The sequence below is a fragment of the Accipiter gentilis genome, chromosome 13 (genome assembly GCF_929443795.1).
Source record: "Accipiter gentilis chromosome 13, bAccGen1.1, whole genome shotgun sequence".
Lineage (NCBI taxonomy): Eukaryota > Metazoa > Chordata > Aves > Accipitriformes > Accipitridae > Astur > Astur gentilis.
In genome coordinates, this window is record NC_064892.1 from 13,649,320 (window position 1) to 13,669,475 (window position 20,156).

Below are 20,156 nucleotides of genomic sequence, written 5' to 3' on the forward strand. Positions count from 1 at the left end.
ACCCCTGAATTTGACAAGGGGAGAACTAAAACTTTTTTTCCAAACGCCTGCTGCGGTTTTACTGAATTTTGTTTTTCTTGCAGAATCTTGAGCTGTGATTTTAGCCATACCTTTCAGAACAGTTCTTAAGAAGTTCTATGACAGTAAATCTAATTGAATGTTTTCTGCATTTCAAAATCTGTTTAAGAAATTTTCGCCACCTCTCAGTTTGCTTTCTCAGCTCCCTATTTCTACAAACGCACTGACATTTGCTGATGGTGTAACTGTCGGAGTCATATTGTAAACCAGCCGAGTGAAATGGTCTGCATTAAAAATGAGAGAAGAAAACATATTTTCATTTCCAGAGGAGAAAATGAATATGAGACTATATTATCAGTCACATTGTTCTGATGGTTGTTCTTTTGTCTATGTTATCTCTGTGGTACAATGGTAACAGACAGTACAAAATTCCCTCCCTATAGTGACTTAGTTAAGCAGGCAGCAAATAAAGGAAAACATATTGATCCAAAACTGTACACATTACTAATTAATTTTCTGAGACAAGGAGCAAGCAGGTGAGCAGGTCCATTTATTTTTGTGTGTTTAACCTGAATCAAATGTTTTAATGGGTTTTATTACAATTAAGCACATTCATTGAATAGAGTTAATTATCTAACTGGACAGATCAGACATTGGTCTGGAGAAAAGCTTAAAACACAAACATGTCAGTGATACGGATTATTACTGTACTGATGTGAACCACGCATCACTGGTCACTGAATTCCCTAATGGCTGCAGGCTGGCATAGGCATCCCAAAGGACGGCTTTGGCTGGCCTTTGCACTGGGCTGTGCAGCCCAGGGTAGAATCTTAGTTTCCCCAGCTATCCACGTTCCCCCTGCAGCCAGATGCAGCAAATCCTTCTTGCATACACTTTGCTTGCCTCATTTGCATTATCACACACATGACCCCCATAAACTGGGGAAAAAAGCCTCATTCCCTCAGCCTAAATTCTCGTCTCGTTGGATGGGACTGTTTTGGCACAGCTAGTGCTTCTGTTGGTGATTTAGGCACAAGCAGATGCAGAAGATCTCATACCCATCCTGTAAAAAATGCTGCTGAAAGATGTCTCCAGGCTTAACTACATTGTTGTCATTTTGGTGAAGAGTTCATTTTCATGTGTGACAAAGAGGGAAAGGGACAGGGATAGTGGCAGATAACTGAAAGCATATATGGAAGCTGTTAATAGTAATACTTTCTTTGTCTTTTTTTAAGTTAGCTTGTATGTATTCCAGCTCACAACATATATATATATTTTTTTAAGAAGGAAATACAGAAAGGGTGAAAATCATACAGAGTGATATTACATATACTTAGAACACAGTCTTATGAGTATTTAAGAATTGATCCAAGACTTACTGATGACCTTCAGCTTTAACCAATTATTCTGACTTTTATAATAGTTGGAGTAGACAAAGATTTTTTTACTCTGCATGCCCACTAAGAGGCCATATACCTCTTTTGTTTTAGATTTATGAAATGAAGCCTTATATAGCTGCAAGTCGGTGGAAGTTTTTAATGCTCCAGGTAAAAATAAAAGGTAGCTGAATATACTGAAGAATTTATTAACTGGGTCTGATTCTCTGAGGGTTTGTATCAGCAAGATCCACTGACTGAGCTGAAAAAACTGTTCTGATGTATTATGGCACAAAACTTTTTTCCTGGAATACACCTTCTAAGATTTATTTTCAAAGCTTCCTGCAGCCTGACATACAAGCTAACGATACTTAAAAGGCCTGAAGAGCTAGGAGGTGGTCAGTTCTCCTTTAAATGAACTACCTTATTCTATCCTTTTAATCATAATAAATCATAATTGCTGTTAATACATTGTTAAAAGCACTGCAGAAAATAAGTGCTATGCTATTCCTGTACTGCTTCTTGACAATAGAAGGTCCATCATGAATTTTTCTTTTTGAAAATTTTTTGGTCATTACTATCTGTGTCATGAAACAGATCAAACAAAATGCCATATTCAGACTGACAACATAGCAAATAGCAGGCATTAGCTGAAAGACAAGAACTTTGGAACAGGAGACCGGAAAAGGAGTGTTTGGTTTCCTTATACTTTGTAACTCCAAATTTCTAATCCAGAGACAAGTTTTAATTAGTTCTTACACTAGCACAAAATGGAAGAAAAGGTAGCCCAGGAACTTCTTCTTTAGCCTGAATGTGTTAGGGTTGATCATAATAAAAATTCTTATGAACTTCTTATTGATGCTTTCTCTATCTTAAGATGAGGTGGGGACATGAGGATGCATGACTGTCGCTCATCTACCTCTCAGCGAGAATATGACTCTGAGACAATTATCTGTGCTTTAGTTTAACATTTATTAACCCATTAGCATTTACCTCAACCCACAAGTTTTCTCACTTTTACTCTTCTCATTCTCTCCTGTTCCCATCCCGGGGTGGGGGGAAGTGAGCAAGCGGCTGTGTAGTGCTCAGTTGCCAGATGGGGTAAGCCATGGCGAACTTGCACGCAGTATACCCCTGCAGTTGTAAGGACCTCCACAGGGCTCCTTACGAAGCAGTGGGTTTGTAGCTCAACAATGTGCTTCATAAATAATAAATGTAAACTTTTCCGTAGGGATGCCTACCTTAAGGCAAAAGACAGAGACATCTTAGAGTTTCCTATCTGACATTTCAATCTGTATTTGCTTTAACATTCAAAATCCTTCCACTCCTACTGCTATTATACAGCCACCTCTGCAGTGCTTAGTCATCATCAGAAGACGTGAGTGGAAGATCTGTAAGGGTAGTTTTCTCTAGCCTTAACACTCCAAATGTGCAGATTTCCAGCTAGTTTTCTGATTCTGCTTATTCCAAGTAGGTATGCCAGCTCTTAGCACTTTTCATTTCCAACCTTCTTCTGTCATGTTTTTGTTGTAATGCATTCACCCTTCGAAATGAGTTGCCAGCAGCACATTCAGAGTATCAGGAAGAATAAGCAAACTTTCAGACTTGACAATAAATGCATTTTCTATGACAGGCTTTGATGTCTCCTGTGTTCACACCTATCTCTAATAAACACATCTAAGTAATGAATACCAAAAATAAATCTTATTCTTTCTTCTGCTCATCATACTCTTTTTGGCAGTCTATAGTGGTGTACATGCATTCACATTATTTCTCAACCAAGTAAAATACACAGGAACAACAAAAACATAGAAGTGCAAGATTTTTTCTATCTTTGAAAAGAAATTTTCAAAAAGTAATAGAGCACCTAACTAATAAATCAACATTATGAAACAATGAAGACTACTGCACATTTTGTTAAAATATAAAAGAATTACCATGACAAGCACAGATCAATAAATGCTGGTGAAATAGTGATAATAGTAAATTTGCTGATGTTACATGCTGCAACAACTCAAAAATTCTTTAGTTAGAATCAATAGTCAGTACAAAAGTCTTACTTTTTGTATTTCTTTAGAGGACTTCTCTGTTTTCATCTGTGAGAACATACTGTCTGCTTTCACTGAATATAGTTATTAGCTATTTACTTTCTAGATTTTCTCAACATGTCTCTCACCTGCACCCCAAAATACATTCATATAATAAAATTATAGCATTGCCTTCTTTTCCAGGAAGAAAAAGTGAGACATTTCCTCTAATGATGTTCCTCTCCTTGGAACTACTTATTGTTAAATATACAGTGTTATGAATCGGGCCACAGAGTAACATGCATATGCACTCAGAAACATGATCTTTTTTACCTTGTATGGGCACTTCACACAGGAACAACCAATAATCCCGAATCAGACTGATGGAGAACTGTGTCAAACATTGTTCAAGCCTTGTTGAAGATTGTCCTCTGAGGGCACCCCTTTCCATTTTTGCAAGGGAATGAGCTGTTTGTGTTGGTGTGAATATGTCAGGCATCCTGTTAAGGAACAGTTAAGAACAGGCTGACTATAAAAGCAGTTCTAAAACTCACTTACTCCTTACCCCTCTCAACCATGTACCATATGGCGTACCTTTAAGGGATCTATAGTCTAGAAAGCAGGCTGAAGGAAATTGATAAACCAATTGATAAACCCCTCCATTGTATGGTGAGAATGAAGCATCTTTATTAAGTGTAACTGTATTTATAAAAGGAAATGACTCCTCTGACTAAATGTAAACTTTTGTAGATACCTACATAAAAGCTTATATTCCTGAGCTCCATTTGCTGCTTTAACCTAGGTTTCTTGCACCATGTAAAACACTTAGCTAGTCCTCCCAGCTTCTCTTCTGCCCCATTCAAAAGGCCACGTTTCTGAATCCTATCTGCCAATCTTGGACAGATGTTCTGGAGACTGTAATGTGGATTAGAAAGCACAAAGTGCCGACATTGAAGGCAACTGAGTTGAGCCTCTATATTCTTTATAGCTGTGTGACAAGGTGTAGTTAACCCCAAGAGTGGCCATTTCTCTTTATTATTAAAAAAAGAAGCCTAGAATGACCATTTCATACACAGTCATCTTTACTAGAGGTGACAAATTCAGGTCATATGAATTCCTCTCCAGGACCTTTACCAAACAACTCCAAAAGGATATAAACAAATGAAAAAATAGTAAATAGAAAATGTACTTCAAGAGCTACAATTATTTGGGGGAAAAAAAAAAAAAAGTTTAGGAACTCTTAAAGAAAAACAGAACTTCTCTTGTTACTTATAAAATAATATTAGTAAAAATGAAATTAATATGAAATGGAAATACAAATGAAATCACAAATACACATTCATCCTTTATTGAAAAATAAAAGTCAACCATAGCCTTAAGGTAACACAATTTATAATGATGTAAGTTTAAAAGTGCATTTTAGTGGACTCTTGCTAACACAGAAAATCTCTTCTACTTTCTTCACACATATGTTTATTAAATATTTTTTCTAAATGCATGTTTAGATAAATGACATGTCATAAGTAAAAGTGTAGCAGAAAATCATTTAGGTGCACTGTATCTTAACAGAGGTCACTTTAAAACCTTTCTGGAAAAAAAGTAGTTCTCCAGTTTTGATAATAGAAAGGTGGTGGCTACTGCAGTGAGGAATTTAGGAAGACTTTGAAGGAAAATCTTTGTGTCACAGTCTATTAATAATTTATATTCACAGATGGCAAGATATGTGGTGTGACAAGTAGAAATAATCACTCTGTCATATTCACTAAGCCCATTCTTACAGATGTGATGTTCACAATACATTTTTCAGCATTGTAAGAATACAAAGGCATAGGGGTTTTTACTACTTACTCTTGAAGAGAAACTTTCTGTCTGGTTAGCATTACAGATTCATCTTGCATTAAGAACTGAACTTCTCTGCTTATTCTTGTTATGCCAGTGTTTTATTATTCAAATAAATTGTTTTTCAGTCTTACAAATATTGCTCTGTCTTAGATTGCTCCACCAGGGGCTGTCATTCACCAGCAGAAGAGACACCTGTCCCTCAAAGTGGTCACCTCTGTACTAGTACATACTGTACTCAAAACATGTCCTTCACTATTACTTACGAGACATACACACAGAAAGTGTGGGTTTTTTCCATGGTTTTCCTTTCATACAGAGGCAGCAACTTTTTAAAAGCTTCTTAAACTGTTGCTTTCAGAGACTATGCTGTATCTCCATTATTTCTCTTTCTGAGAGTTGTAGCAATACCTTATTTTTCATTTTTTTTCTGAAATCTTGTCCTTCACCAATACATTTCAACTGCTTCCAGTCATACCCCAACTACTGTATTAATAATTAAAAAATCTTACAATCCATTTGGTACACATTAGTGCTTTACTTAGTGAGGCAAATAGTTAGCTGGTACAAACTGGAGTAGCTATAGCCCAATGTGATATAATAGAACCTGGAGAGAACAAAAAATCTTCAAATTCCATAGGAAAGTCAAATGATTAAAAAAACACTCAGGTTTATTCTATAGTACTCATATAATTGTGACATTCTTTGATTCTAGAAAAAGAACAATTTCTTAACATAGATTGTAGATATTTGGAAAGACAGAACCACTTGAGTTAAATATTTGCAGTTCTACAAGTGATTACACTGTTTCATAAAAAATAAATAAGCAACTTTTCAAAAAGGTCAGGCAGTGACCAATCATCAGGCAATGATCAAATCTCCTATGGAGTTACGAAACAGTGGTCTGTCAGACTACAGAGTTCAAGAAATATTCCTGGTTATAATAATAATAATGGATAAAAAAATGATACCAAGTGTGGTTCATGGTTCAGATCTTGTGCGTAGGAGGAAAGAAGAGAAATACACTATTTCAACATAACACCTGAAAATACATTTTAATGGTAGGAATAATGAACTACTAGAATAGCTTACATGTAGAGATTTTGTGGAGTCTGTGGAGAACATATTTACAGACATCTTTGAGAACATATCAGGAATGACAATGGCATATTTGATTCTGTCTCAAGGAAAGGGAAGGAAACATGCATCTCCATAGGAGGATGAAGAAGAAATTAGAAATCATATCATGGGAGACCTGGAAGATCTGTGCTCCTGACTCTAGAGGCACACTTCAATCCCATCTAAGTTGTATGTCACAGGCGGAGGTAAATGTGCACCTTCTTCTTCTACCCTTTTCTCCACCATCTAATATTTTGGTGAATTTAGATGGGATACAACTACTATTCTGGAAGGAAGCCATAAAAAGTAGTGGGACTGGGTGTTCCAAGAAAGACACGTATTCTGCTAACAGTAACTTTAGACAAAGAATCTGCTCCCAAGCAGATGCACGCAAAAAATATCTGACTGGATTGATGGAAGAATTTTCTACGCTGAATTTCAGCCTAAACTATTGTAATGTTCTTGTCTTTTTGCTTCTCAGAATAGGCATTGAATAAATAATTTTTCTTTACAGAGTGCCTGCAGGTAATGTGGTAGCCATAGGAGGACTATGTTGCCAGGTTGAAAAAGTGAGTGCACAATGCGGGTTACTGGGCTGTAACAGTGATCTTTACTGTTGCACACACACACACACGATGCAACTTGTATTGAGGTATTTCATGAGTATTTCCACCAACAGGAGCAGGCAAATTTAGGTAACATGACTATACATTCCCTGATCTGTGGTGGAGGAAACAGTGCTTCTCTCTATACCTGTTGCATCACCAAAAGGTCTCAGAAGGCTTGGGCTGAATATACAAAGCTACAGGTCAAGTGGTGGAAGTATAAAATAGTAAGCATGAGATTACTGCAAGTACTGAAATATACCAACAGCTTTAGATTTCTATGGAGGATTTGCATTTTTATTAGCATCTGGTGAGCCAAACTGCACAATGAGTTTGGCAAATATAGTGACTTTTGACAGACAGCCAGTAATTCAGGGAACAGAAGGCACCTGATGTAATGCTCAAATATTTATTCACATTTTTGATCTACTTGTTTCTTTACTGGGACATACTGTTGTTACGTGTGCTATTGTAAAGGGATGAGGATCAAACAGTGCTTTTAATACTGCCAGAACCAATGTGTGACAGATGCTTCTTTGTGCCTAGCAGTATCTTTTGGTCTAAAGGTTACAGAGAAGCTCTGCTTTGAATGACTGGTATTTTCTATTAAAAGGACAAATAGCATTAGTCATGTTGGGCATAATTGCCTAAAACTCAGTAAACACTGTAAAAACAGACCAGTTCAAGACTATCTAAACATGTAGGTGACTAAACTTATTAAGCGTGTGATCATCCTACATGCACAAAAGTGTCTATTTTAAGGAGACAGGTGCCTATGTCCCACCCTTTGCTTTACAGAAAATGAAATGTATGTAGATATGTACATGAACTCTGCTGAGGGGTGATGGTGACCTTTTATATAAAGCTGAGTACTTAGATCACAAAAATATGAAGCAGGAATATTCCTGTCTGGTGTCTGCTCTCTCTTTCCTTTCAGAACATCTTGCTCAAATTCATCCAAGCTGCTGTTAGCTTGAACAATAGGACCTCCTGTTTCTGAAGTAAGATCCGTAACTACTAAACTGTGATTTTGAAATGGTAGTAATCGATTTCATCTCCTCCAAGTTCTGATCTTCCAAGGACCTCTGTACAGACAGCATCCTGAAAACATGGAAACATCCAATAGTTCTGACTGTTCCATTACATCATCAGTTCAGCAGAGTGCATTGCCCACAGACACAGTTATATGTCTTATACTTTCAGTGGGGGAAGATTATCCCATAAAATAGGTAGATGAAATTGTACCTGAAATTCTACATATCTGTCTACACCCCTCACCCTCTGTCTCATCTCTACCCTCTTGTGTGGGTACATAGTATTGTCTTCTGAGGTTCTAAGTCTTTAATAATTCCATGCAGTGATTGACTGAGTTAACCAGACCATATTGTACTCTTCTGATTATTTTTCATTAAGATACATCTAGATATCCAAGTATTTTGCAGAAACAACAGAACTAGCATGTTAATTGCTCTACTTGTGAAACTTAGTATATTATAGTGCAACAAGGCAGATAAAGTTTAAAAATGTGCTTCCTTAAGTGACAAATGATATATGTTATCACAGTTTGTCATACTTTAAAAAATACAATAAATTATACTCATAGTGTTTAATAATTACACAGGATCTAAATCCAGTCTTACTGCTATTGGTTTCTACTCACAGCTTTTCTAACTTGGCTTTACATTTTTGTACTACTCATTATCACAGAAATTCTTTCTTCATTAGTCATAAATAAAAGCTACCTTACTAGACTTACTAGACCTTACACTAGACTTCATTGATTTTTTGGTATTTTTCCTTTTCATAGGTCAAAACTAAGGCTGGGGTAGAACTTTATATTGTGACGTAAATTGTTGGAGAACAACAGGAATAAAAACATTTGGGATCTGAAAGCTGTGAAATAGAAAAACAGTTTATAGTAAAAATATGAGTGGATTCTAGATCTGCCTTTGTGTGTTTATCTTGAGCAGACTTTTATAATACTGTGCATAGGATCAAAACAAGCAAGTAAAAAACACAGAAAAAAACCACACCAACATATTTAGAGCCAAGAGAAGTAAACTGTGAAATAATAAAAAGCAGCAAGGCTCAGACAAGAGAAAAAAAAAAAAAAGAGTAAGAGTTTCACATTAATTTAGGGATTTAGTTTTGCATTTTGCCATAAATTGCAAGTTTATCTGTATTTCTCTGAACCAGCTTCAGGATAAAAGCCATTGTTCTGTGAAGAGGGTGATTATGCCAGCAGCCTAGAATATTCTGCTTATACTGGCATTCAACTCCAGTTCAGACTTCTGTTTCCAAAATGTTTAGTGAATCTTTTGGGTCTTTCTGTTAACAACTTGATTCTCAGTGAGTTAGAGAATGCTTGTCTCTCACAGAAGTCTATCATGTGCTTTGCCAAACCACATGGATACTGACAGTTACTATTTACTGATGAGAGATGAGTACTGATACCATAGTTGTCATGGTGTAAATACTAAACATGAAACAGTACGATCCTCATCACAATAGGCACATTGAATAGCTCAGTGCTAATGTGACCATATTTCCCAGAAAGCACTTGATTTTCATTGTCAGATGCCTGTCATGACCTCCCAGTTAGGTTTACAAAAGCCGTGCTTTCTTCTGACTTTTGGAAACCTGGCCAGGGCTTGGATTTCTGCCACTTTGGGGAGCTGCCAGCCAGTGGAGCAGATGATCTCATAAGAAACAGGCTCTTTACTGAGCTGGATGGTGACTGTATAAGGTGGCAAGACTAATCAATTTACTTGCACATCCCAGGTTATACACAGCACAGGGAAACCTTTCGTAGAATCAGATCAATGTATGCACAATGAAGCAGTAAGCAGTCAAGCATAGTGAGCTGTGAAGGAAGCATGTGCCTTATGAAAGACATAAGAGGAAGCTAGAACTCTCTAACATTTTGCATTTAGATGATTTAATACAACTAAAATTTCTAATGCCTACTTCTACTTTTCAGCCATTTACTTTCCTGGGTTTCAAAGTCATACCTTTTTTGTCCTATGCCTTGTCACTTTTAATGTATTGGATTTGATTCCCCAAACCTCATTGCTGTTGTCCCTCCCAGAGTTGTCTTCTCCATCTGATCCCTAGTCTCTGGCTGAACCTATCGCTTCTTCAACAAAAAAATTCTACACTGTCACAAGATGGGAAATTTCGTAGTATCACAGACTTAAGGCCAAAAGGAATCATTAGATCATCTGATCTGACCTCCTACATAGCAGAGGTTATTTCATGGTGGTGTTTTTTTTCTTCTGTGGATATTAGCTTAGTTTTTTAATCTTCAACCTTAATTCTTCATGACTCCATAATACTCTTTTTTTTTTTTAAATAAGATTTACCCTATGTAAAATCTTCAAACAGGCTATTATTTTTCACTAATATTGTCAATAAAAGTGTAAGTAAGTGTGGAATTGGCAGCCTTTTTATTGTGCTCATTTACCTGCAGAGGTTTCAAAGATTCTGGTAATCAGCGCTACTCTATGACACCTAAAGGACAAAATCCTTATCAATAGAATCTATCCTTGGGTGTTAGTCATAAAGGACATATTGAGAAACAAGTAAAAAGAAATCCACAGTTTTAAAGTCAGGAAGAATAAAACAGCTAATCACTTTTTTTCTCTCAGCCCACCCACACAACATCTAAAGACAGATGAGAAATTCAGCTATAATATTAAATGACTGTAAGCTTTTCAGATGAGTTTAAAAAACAACTGTGCACAGTAAGGAAGTTTTTTGTAATATTTCTGTCTTTTTTTAATGCTACAATACCATTAATCAAATGTTCAGTTCATTGAATTTACTTGAATGCATACTTATGGAGGAAAACATGATTTTGAAATTCTTCATTATCTGTTTTTGAGTTCCTTCTCATGGCATATTAAGTGATAGCAGACTGCATGTTTCATTCCTTCAGAGAGAGAAGTGTCATTGTTCTGTAAATTAGTATATGGTCAGAAATACTTTCATATTAACATTCTAATATATATAATTCAGTTAAATTAACAAAGTGTTGATGTATTATAAATTGAGAACAAGTAAAACCAAATTAGACTTTTTTTCCAGCTGTCAAAATATAACATATTGAAAACACTAGCACAGAAAATGCATGTGGATTTGCTAGAATTAAATCAATGTGTATGTATACTATATGTGCATAAAATGAAGTACCTAAATATGTTTCTATAACAAAGACTATGGGAATATGTCTTTTGTAAACACAGAAGCCTAAACTTTTATTCTTGAAACAGGAATAAGATCCATTGTATGGTACATGTATGTACCATACATGTATTTACATCTATGAAAATGGTAAAATAACCTTTTATGACATCATAGGTTTTAGGAATACTACATATTCCTATATTTAGACAGCAAATGCTGTTTAGCAGCTATTTAATTCTCAGTTTTCCATCATGGTCTGGACAAAAAAGGAACAGTCTCTTATTTTGCACCCCAATTACAAAAGCTTCAAATTTCTGAAAATGTGAATGATAAAATATACCCAGAGCTTACTGTGGTTTTGGTGTAATAATTGCTGGAATAGGTTGTTATTTTCTTGTCTATACCTGAGCAGTCATCAAACCCCACAATCACATATTCCCAAGCAAGCGTGTCAAGTCAGTGTTTCAATTTGACTTCAGTCTTCTTGCTTTCAAATGAAGGGTTTAAAATCAAGGATTCTAAGCCCGTCAGTTGTAGATCTAGTGTAGTGCTTTATTAAATAAGGACTTAAGAAACTGTGTTTTGACCTTTTCACTTCTGCTTTTCTAAATATATTCAGAAATTTAAGGGAAATCACATATTTAATAGCCACAGTTTCTGGGAAGCAGGTATTAGTTTCTAAGTAATTTCGTATTTTAGTATTTCATGTCTTATTGTCTTATGTTTCGCCCCTGGGTAATTTGTCCTACCAAGCATTGAGACAGGAGCCATCATTTCAAATCTGCATCCCATATAGAAAGAAAGGTATCCATTTTACTCAGAACTTAAATCTGACATAGTCTTGTGAAGTCCCTTTATGTCAATGATGAAAACCATTTTGTTTTGGGTTTTGTTTTCTTTGTTTGTTTTGTGTGTAGGTTTTTTCCTAGCTATGTTTCATGGTATCCTAAGGAAGAAATTGAAAATTATTCAGATGAGTCTTTGGATTTTTCATTTTCCTCTGCTTGCTATAAGGAATCTAAAGGGTTGCTAAACTGCTTACTACTAGTCATCTTAAGTTAGCTGAGTGGATTCACAAGTGATTGCTGTTCTTATTCAGTAGTCAATTTCAAATGCGAATTTAAGATTAGAATGTTAATCCACTCTTCCCTTTTTATCTGACAGAGGTGCTGGAATAATTTCATATCAGGCTGCTAAGGTTCTACTAATGCCAGTAGTGCAAGACATAACCATGAGCCTGTCTTTCCTTTTGCCTGAATTCTTTTGCAGCCACGTAGGACCAGCTTACAGGAACATCACAAGAAAGTTGATCCTTCTATCTGTGTTGTGGTTTCAGCCCGGCCGGTACCAAAGGACCACGCAGCCGCTCGCTCACTCCTCCGCCCCCCTCCGGTGGGATGGGGAGGAGACGGAGGAGAGAAAAGGAAAAAGAAACTGGAACCTCGAGGGCTGAGATAAAGGCAGTTTACTGGGACAAACACAAAGAAAATTACAACAACAACGGCACTAATGTAAAAGTATACAAAAAGAGTGATGCACAGTGCAACTGCTCACCACCCGGGACCCGACGCTCCGCCACTTCCCCCACCGAAAACAGAGACCACCACCCGGCCCGCTCCCCATCTATATACTGAGCATGATGTCCCATGGTATGGAATAGCTCCTTGGCTAGTTCAGGTCAGCTGCCCCGGCTATGCCCCCACCTCCCAGGTTCCTGTAAAAATTAACTCTATCCCAGCTGAACCCAGGACATTATCCACCCCTTATTCTATATCATCTACATCATGCCCAGATCTTACTTTTTTTTTTTTTCCAATCAACTACTACTACTTTCCTTGTCATATATATAAGTATATGGACTCCACCCCCCGACCTCGCACACACACACACATGGTGTTCCTTTAGCCTATGGGCTATCCCTCTAATGTGTCCATCGATTTTTGGGGCTCTATCTGCTGTAACAGTTCTTCAGGATAAGAGAGAGATGGTGTGAGATGTTGGGTTGTTGTACGCTGCCTCTGGAACTTGTGGCTAGTACATTTGGTGCAACTCGTGCCCTTGGTCTGCAGGTCGAAGATGTTGATCTTGAGGAAATTGCTGGGTGCCAGTTCAAGTTCTATCGCTGTTGTACTTGGCTCAGTTTCAAAAGTCCATCCTGTAGTCATTTGGATAATTCTCACAATAATACCCTTGATATGGCATATAGACAATATAGATACAATGACATGCATTGGCAGGTTATTTAGCAGTTAAATATCATACAGCCCAATTCACCGGCTGTTCTCTCCCAAAATCAAATCTCCCTGAGGTACACATCGAACCTCCCCATCCTTCTGCATCACCCACCAGGTGTACCCAGGTCCTTGAGCAAAAACAACCCCTTGAATGGGTTTGCCTCTGCTTGAGGGAGGACTAACCCAGACTGTCTTTCCTAACATACTCCTCATGCGCGCTACAGGGACTTTATCCCCTTCTACAGTATGTGGAACTCTTGGTTGGGCGGGGCCAGCCCGATTGGCGGATCCTCTAGTATTAACTAACCAGGTGGCTTTTGTTAAATGTGTATCCCAATGCTTGAAAGTTCCACCCCCCATCGCTCTCAATGTGGTTTTCAGCAGTCCATTGTATCGTTCAATTTTTCCGGAGGCCGGTGCGTGATAAGGGATGTGATACACCCACTCAATGCCATGTTCTTTGGCCCAGGTGTCTACGAGGTTGTTTCGGAAGTGAGTCCCGTTGTCCGACTCGATTCTTTCTGGGGTGGCCCAGAAAATTTTCTCTTCAAGGCCCAGGACAGTGTTCTGGGCAGTGGCATGGGACACAGGGTATGTTTCCAGCCACCCAGTGGTTGCTTCCACCATTGTAAGCACATGGCACTTGCCTTGGCGTGTTCGTGGGAGTGTGATATAGTCAATCTGCCAGGCCTCCCACTGTTTATATTTCAGCCATCGCCCTCCATGCGACAGGGGTTTTTGCCGCTTGGCTTGCTTAATTGCAGCACATGTTTCACATTGATGGATGACCTGTGCGATAGTGTCCATGGTCAAGTCCACCCCTCCATCTCAAGCCCATCTATATGTTGCATCTCTTCCCTGATGGCCTGAGGTATCGTGGGCCCACTGAGCCACAAATAGCTCACCCCTACGTTGCCAGTCCAGGTCCACCTGAGACACTTCAATCTTGGCGGCCTGATCCGCCTGCTGGTTGTTTTGATGTTCTTCAGTGGCTCGACTCTTGGGTACATGAGCATCTACATGACGTACTTTTACCGCTAGCTTCTCTATCCGAACAGCGATATCTTGCCACAGTGCGGCAGCCCAGATGGGTTTACCTCTGCGCTGCCAATTGCCCTTCTTCCATTGCTGTAGCCACCCCCATAGGGCATTTGCCACCATCCACGAGTCAGTATAGAGATAGAGCACTGGCCACTTTTCTCTTTCAGCAATGTCTAACGCTAGCTGGATGGCTTTCACCTCTGCAAACTGACTCGATTCACCTTCTCCTTCAGCAGTTTCTGCGACTAGTCGTGTAGGACTCCATACAGCAGCCTTACACCTTCGATGTTTTCCCACAATGTGACAGGACCCATCAGTGAACAGGGCATATTGCCTCTCATTTTCTGGCAGTTTATTATACAGTGGGGCCTCTTCAGCCCGTGTCACCTCTTCCTCTGGCGACATTCCAAAATCTTTGCCTTCTGGCCAGTCCGTGATCACTTCTAACATTCCTGGGCGACCGGGGTTTCCTATGCGAGCCCGCTGTGTGATCAGTGCGATCCACTTACTCCACGTGGCGTCAGTCGTGTGATGTGTAGAGGAAACTTTCCCTTTGAACATCCAGCCCAGCACTGGCAGTCGGGGTGCTAAGAAGAGCTGTGTTCCAGTACCAACCACTTCTGAGGCGGCTTGAACTCCTTCATATGCTGCCAAGATCTCTTTTTCAGTTGGAGTATAGCGAGCCTTGGATCCTCGATATCCCCGACTCCAAAACCCCAGAGGTCGGCCTCAGGTCTCCCCAGGTGCTTTCTGCCAAAGGCTCCAGGTAGGGCCATTTTCCCCAGCTGCAGTGTAGAGCATATTTTTAACATCTTGTCGTGTCCGGACTGGCCCAAGAGCTACTGTGTGAACAATCTCCTGCTTAATCTGTTCAAAGGCTTGTCGTTGCTCAGGCCCCCATTTAAAATCGTTCTTCCGAGTAACTTGGTAGAGAGGGCTTACAATTTGACTGTAATTTGGAATATGCATTCTCCAAAAACCCACAACACCTAAGAAAGCCTGTGTTTCCTTTTTGTTAGTCTGTGAGGAAATAGCTGCTGTTTTGTTGATGACGTCCACAGGGATCTGATGACGCCCATCTTGCCATTTTACTCCTAAGAACTGGATCTCCTGCGCAGGTCCCTTGACCTTACTTTCTTTTATGGCAAAACCAGCCTTCAAAAGGATTTGGATTATTTTCTTCCCTTTCTCAAAAAATTCTTCTGCCGTGTTGCCCCATACGATGATGTCATCAATATATTGCAGGTGCTCTGGAGCTTCACCTTTTTCTAGTGCAGCCTGGATTAGTCCATGACAAATGGTGGGGCTGTGTTTCCACCCTTGGGGCAGTCGATTCCAGGTGTACTGGACGCCCCTCCAAGTGAAAGCAAACTGAGGCCTGCACTCCACTGCCAAAGGAATGGAGAAAAATGCATTAGCAATGTCAATTGTGGCATACCACTTAGCTGCCTTTGATTCCAGTTCATATTGAAGCTCTAACATATCTGGCACAGCAGCGCTCAGCGGTGGCGTGACTTCATTCAGCCCACGATAATCTACTGTTAGTCGCCATTCCCCATTAGATTTCTGCACGGGCCATATGGGACTATTAAAGGGTGAGTGAGTCTTGCTGATCACTCCTTGGCTCTCCAATTGGCAAATCAGCTTATGGATGGGGATCAGGGAGTCTCGGTTGGTGCGATATTGCCGCCGGTGCACCGTCGTGGTAGCAATTGGCACCTGTTGTTCTTCAACCTTCAGCAACCCCACAACCGAAGGGTCTTGGGAGAGACCCGGCAGGGTAGACAGCTGTTCAATCTCCTCCGTCTCCAATGCAGCTATACCAAAGGCCCACCGGTACCCCTTTGGGTCCTTGAAATACCCCCTCCTGAGATAATCTATACCAAGGATGCACGGGGCCTCTGGGCCAGTCGCAATGGGGTGTTTATGCCACTCATTCCCGGTTAGACTCATTTCAGCTTCCAATAGGGTTAGCTCTTGGGATCCCCCTGTCACACCAGAGATACAGATGGGTTCTGCCCCTTTATAACTAGATGGCATTAGGGTACATTGTGCACCAGTGTCCACTAGAGCCTTATATTCCTGTGGGTCTGATGTGCCAGGCCATCGAATCCACACTGTCCAGTAGACTCAGTTGTCCCTCTCCTCCACCTGGCTGGAGGCAGGGCCCCTCTAATCCTGGTTAGAATATCCGTTACTCACTTTCTGCACACGTGAATCAGAAGTCCCTTCAAGGGGATCAGAAATGAGATCAGCCCATCTACTGCGTCTGGGGGACTGCTCACGGGAAACTGGAGCAGCAGTTTTCCAAGAAGAATTCTCTTTTCTGGTTGCTTTTTCTCGCAACTCCTGTACCTGTGCATCCAAGACTGAGGTAGGTTTTCCATCCCACTTCCTCATGTCCTCTCCATGGTCACGCAGGTAAAACCACAGGTTAGCCCATTGAGTGTACTTTCTCTCTCCTCTCTCTTGGGCAGAGGAACGCTTACTCCCAATAACTGCGATGCGGGCCTGTACAGGTGAGGAGGAGGACAGATCCACTTTGAATTGCTGGAACTCTCGGGACAACTCCTCTACAGCTGAGACACAGGCCCGTAGGGAGGAAGAGAGACTTCCTTCGTATTGCCGGAGTTGGACAGCCAATTCATCCACCGTTTGTCCATAGCCTTCTCTCCAGGACATTACTGCCAATGAGTTGGCATAGGCTGGTGGTGCACTTTGTAGAAACTTCCGCCACATGGGTTGTGTGCATTGGACCTCATCTGGATCTGTGGGTGACTGCGCATTTTCTGGATCATTATAAATCACCTCCAGCATGGCTAATTCTCTCAGGTACTGGATACCTCTCTCCATGGTGGTCCACTTGCCTTGGTGACATGTAACTTCATCCCTGAAGGGGTATCTTTCCTTTACACCTAGCAGAAGTCGCCTCCAGAGGCTGAGGACTTGTGTTTTTCTCCCAATCACCTTGTTGATGCCCCCTTCCCTAGACAGAGATCCCAACTGCTTAGCTTCCTTACCCTCTAATTCCACACTATTAGCCCCACTATCCCAGCATCGGAGCAGCCAGGTGACAATGTGCTCACCTGGGTGGTGGCTAAAATCTTTTCGCATGTCACGCAACTCACTCATGGATAGGGATTGGGTAATTATTTCAGGTTCTGGCTCTTCCTCCTGTTCTTGCGATGACCCTGGTTCATCTTCATCTCTCACTAAGCGAACTGATTTCTTTGTGTGTTTCTTTTTCTGTACAGGGGCGACTGATACTGGCACAGGTTGGTTCTCTGGTTTAGCTGAAGTGTCTGTCACCGGGGTAGGGGTAGTCACGGTACCTGTTGTCGTGGTAGGGGCAGCCACGGTGCTTGTTGTTGGGGTAGGGGCAGCCACGGTGTCTGTTGTCGGGGTAGGGGCAGCCACGGTGCCTGTTGTCCTGTTTTCCATCTTTTCTCCCTGAGGGTGCTGCCTAGTATCAAGCAGTGTTTGGTAGATACTGGCCAGGGCCCAGCACAATGTAGTGAGTTGTGTGTCTCTGGGATAGCCACAGCATTTTTCTTTCAAATATTCTGTCACTTCATGAGGGTTCTGTAGTTGTTTGGGAGTGAACTTCCAAGTCACTGGCGGTGAGAAGTTCTCTAGATACCTGCCCACATCCTCCCACATGTCGTGCCACCCATGAGTATCCAGCTTTGGGGGAGATCTCTGAGTGGTACTCTTAAAGAGCCTTTTTGTAGCCCTAAACAAGACCTGAAACATATTCAGGAGGCATAGCACTAACAGCACACTGGCTTTCGCATCCCAAGGATATTCAAAATCCTCAAAAGCTGTTGTAATTAGTCAGAAGGAGAAAAGGGAGGTGAACGGAGGGCGGGAGGTATCCCCCCCCTAATTTCCCCATGGATTGGGTGTAATTACCAATAAAATCCGACAGAAGGTGCCCAAAGTATGGAAATGTTATCACTGCCTCATACAGATACCAGCTTAACCTCATGACCAGTGATGTAATCATTTCATAAGTCGACATTGCCCAGTACAGCAAAATGATAATCCCAATCACTCTCCCAGAGATGAGATACGCAACTACAGGCAATACATAGAGCATATAAGAGCTTACAAAACGCCACCATGTAAACAAATGAAACAACATTGTGACTAACATCTATTTATCTAAGAAATGCGTTTGGCAAATTTGTTTCAACACGCTCTGGCCAGCTCTGTCGGTATCTCAACCCTTCTGCCCCACGTTGGGCGTCAAAAAGGACTATCGTGGTTTCAGCCCGGCCGGTACCAAAGGACCACGCAGCCGCTCGCTCACTCCTCCGCCCCCCTCCGGTGGGATGGGGAGGAGACGGAGGAGAGAAAAGAAAAAGAAACTGGAACCTCGAGGGTTGAGATAAAGGCAGTTTACTGGGACAAACACAAAGAGATTACAACAACAACAACGGCACTAATGAAAAAAAAAGTATACAAAAAGAGTGATGCACAGTGCAACTGCTCACCACCCGGGACCCGACGCTCCGCCACTTCCCCCACCGAAAACAGAGACCACCCCCCGGCCCGCTCCCCATTTATATACTGAGCATGATGTCCCGTGGTATGGAATAACTCCTTGGCTAGTTCAGGTCAGCTGCCCTGGCTATGCCCCCACCTCCCAGGTTCCTGTAAAAATTAACTCTATCCCAGCTGAACCCAGGACAATCTGTAAGAATCTGTCAGAATTATACCAATGATCAAGAATTAGAAAATAAAATACAAAGGAAAAAAGAACAGGTATAAGGGACCAAAAGTCATATTTCTTTGGACCTGCATAGTTGGGTAACTGTAACTGTAATCATACTTCTGAGATAAGCAAATATATGAGGAATTCCAAGTGGTTTTCATGTGTTGAACAGAAACACACATACATAGAAACTTTGATATCTTCCAATGTGTGTTACCTTATGATTAAGGGGATAAGAAAAGATGCATTCAAACTAGTCCCCTAACCCAGAAACTGACTTGATATGTGGCAGGCAGGATGTATGATTATTCTAGAGGTGATTGAGCAAAATTCTAAAGTATAGAGACATATAAAAGAAAAAAAAAAAAAAAGAAAATCAAGGTAGTACACAACAAAATAGAGCATCTGTTCCTTTAAAAAAAAATCATTTTTTTCTTGTATTTTTCAATTCATTTTAGTAGACATAAAAAATTATTGTCTTTTAAAAATCAGCAGAAAACTGCTCGCTGAGAAATGACTTGATGGACTCAACTCATTTTTTACTAAGTAGCTACTCATAAGTATGCATGAAAGCAACAAGGGAAAAACACTGCCGCAATAGGTTCAGAAAACTACAGCCGCAGCAACTTAGGTGAAAGGTTATGCAGGTGCAAGTGAAAAACAAACCACTGAATTACAAATAGAAGGGTCCTTAGCATTACAAAGATTAAGGCATCTGAGACAGTGCAAAAATCTACCACTTGATTTCCCCCAGGGAATCACTGTTGTTCAGGATACTAGCCACAGACACTGTTCACACAGCACACAGGGTTGCAACCTGGTCTGTCATCCAGGGCAGGCTTCCCACTCTGTAATCTGCTCTAGACTACTTCAGAGGCAAGAGATCACTTTGGATGTAATACAAGCTACTGTTTATGCTGTTAACGATACACAACAATACAGCTATAAACATATAAAGACTAACACTATGGCAGATACATATACAGTATTAAGAT